The 2,891-nt window shown below is 50.7% G+C and overlaps 1 pseudogene; it reads right to left on the reverse strand.

The window, feature by feature from the left end:
- Window positions 1-1,960, reverse strand: LOC115169177 (myocilin-like; annotated as a pseudogene).
- Between the last annotated feature and the right edge of the window lie 931 nt (window positions 1,961-2,891).

A 2,891-nucleotide genomic window follows, 5' to 3' on the forward strand; every position in this document is an offset into this window, starting at 1 on the left:
ACAAAGACCTCACTATGAACTTATTAGAAAGCTGTTAGTAATGACATTGATTGATAATATTTTAGTAACAGCACTCCACACCAATCCATCATCTTTGCCCAGCCTCCTCTTATTGGCTGTTTCCGCTGGGTTTCCCCAACCTGACGTCGTATAGGTGATCATGTGGAAGTTGTCCCAGGCGTAGAGCTTCCTCTGGGCGTGGTTGTAGTCCACCATGCTGTTGTAGCAGTAGTGGTTCTTGTAGGGCACCTCCATGCCTCGGCCCTGGCCGGTGGTTGTGTTGAACACGTGGTTGACGGTGGTGTCTGGGGCCGTGTAGCTGGCCACTGTGTAGACCCGACCGCTGATCACGAAGGCGTTAGCCACTGCGTTCTTCCTGATGTTGGTCTCCCAACTCCTCTTCACCTCCAGGCTCTCAGGGTCCAGCTGGGATGCCACGATGGCTCCCTTGGCCTTGCTGGGGCTGTAGATGGCCCACGGGCTCTGCTCATTCAGCGCCAGGTCAATGTCTGTGTAGCCGCCCCAGGGTCCTGCAGCCACACCCCGTACTTCCCTGTGATGCTGTCAGCCTTCCGGTGCAGGACAGGCTCTCCCACAGACACCAGCTCACCACAGCCTGGAGAAACAGATAGAAGGTATTTACATTCATTTCAAACTTTGTCTCCACAGAGAACTATGCCAAGTACATTGGAAATTGTGCTTTGTGAAATATGCAGTAAATGTCACAAAGCTATCCCTATCTTTATCTCTGAAAGGAATTTGGATTGTGAGAGGTGACCAGCATCTTTAATAGTTTGGTGTGTAGTGACTCTAAGAAGCCACCAGGAGGCTATAGATAGATATCAGTGGGAGTCTGAAAGGTACAGCTGTAGAGTGGTAATAACAGGACATACCTGTGTGGTTCTGCCCAGCTTCTTGAATGAGAAGTGATGCTGGGAGCTCGGTCACCTCGGTCTTCATCTCCTGATAGGGGGCATAGTCAGGGTCTGACAGAGGGGGAGAGAGAGAGAGAGACAGGGAGAGGGAGGGAGATAAAACATATTGTTTTATTTAGTGTTTGATCTGGTTGCTGAAGTCATAAACTCAAAACAACAACATACAGTATTGATAAACCTAAAACACATTCAAAGGTGACACGCTGACAACATGAAAGCTTCTTATTAGGTGCCCCAGTCATCTGACCTGCAGCACGGCACGATCCCCAAAATGATCACAGACAATTAAACTGACATGCAACATGCATGAGTGACAGGGCTGTAAAAGGATCTTCTGTGTCGTTAATACCACTCTGCTAACGCAACGAAGCACACCTAACAGAAACCGGACTTGTACTCCACCCAGTTTACATTACAACACTTTGATTTCATCCGATCAATTAAACAAACACTCGCCTTCCACGGTTCCTAAGTCACACATATAATCATGCAGCATCACACAGTTCAGGGGTTCAGTTGTGATGTTGACAGTAGCGACTCACCGCTGGCTGGTCTCTGGTTGAGCTTGTGTTATGGCAGTCCTGATCCAGTGGCCTGGGACTGGTGGCAGGGGGTCTGTCTCAGTGTCTCAGCCCCCACAATCAGCTCATCCATCCTCCTCTGAAGTTCCCGCACCTGCCTGTTCAGCTGCTCCCTGTCCTCCTGCAGCTGGCTCTTCTCTCCCATGGCCTGGGCGTACGCGTCCTGGATGGCCTTGTCACCCCCAGCCTGTAGCCCCTCTCCCCGGCTCCCTCGCCTCCCAGTATCCTGCTGAACAGGGCCTCCAGTAGAGTGAGACGAGACTTGACCCTCTCCATCCCAGGTCCTCCACTGGCCCCAGGGCAGCTGGCCTCGGCAGGGTTGTCCACAGTGAAGGTGTACTGGCAGCGCCCGGTGTGGTCGTTTGAGCGTCGCAGGGAGACTCTGTCCCGGCCATGGGTAGACAGCACCAGGCAGGACAGACACAAGGCTGCCGGGAGCCACATTCTGGAGGACATGTGGATGGGTAACCTTGGTCTTAGATTGGATCTGGGAAGGAACCGTTCAGCTTAGATCAGGACTTTGTCCTGTTGGATTCTTTGCTCAGTCTCTTTATTTCTCTCTTTGTTTAGTGATGATCGTTCTTTTATTGAAAAATGACATTTACATAAGTATTCAGACCCTTTACTCAGTACTTTGTTGAAGCACCTTTGGCAGCTATTACAGCCTCAAGACTTCTTGGGTATGACACTACAAGCTTGGCACACCTGTATTTGGGGAGTTTCTCCCATTCTTCTCTGAAGATTCTCTCAAGCTCTGTTTGGTTGGATGTGGAGTGTTGCTGCACAGCTATTTTCAGGTCTCTCCAGAGATGTTCGATCGGGTTCAGAGTCCAGGCTCCTGCTGGGCTACTCAAGGACATTCAGACACTTGTCCCGAAGCCACTCCTGCATTGTCTTGGTGGTGTGCTTAGGGTCATTGTCCTGTTGGGAGTTGAACCTTTGCCACAGTCTGAGGTCCTGAGCGCTCTGGAGCAGGTTTTCATCAAGGATCTCTCTGTACTTTGCTCCGTTCGTCTTTCCCTCGATCCTGACTAGTCTCCCAGTCCCTGCCGTTGAAAAACATACCCTCAGCATGATGCTGCCACCACCATGCTTCACCGTAGGGATGGTGCCAGGTTTTCTCCAGACGTGACGCTTGGCATTCAGGCCAAAGAGTTCAATCTTGGTTTCGTCAGACCAGAGAATATTGTTTTCTCATGGTCTGAGAGTCCTTTAGGTGCCTTTTGGCAAACTCCAAGTGGGTACCTTTTACTGAGGAGTGGCTTCCATCTGGCCACTCTACCATAAAGGCCTGATTGGTGGAGTGCTGCAGAGATGGTTGTCCTTCTGGAAGGTTCTCCCATCTCCACAGAGGAACTCTGGAGCTCTGTAAGAG

This window comes from Salmo trutta, chromosome 31 (assembly GCF_901001165.1).
Source record: "Salmo trutta chromosome 31, fSalTru1.1, whole genome shotgun sequence".
NCBI lineage: Eukaryota > Metazoa > Chordata > Actinopteri > Salmoniformes > Salmonidae > Salmo > Salmo trutta.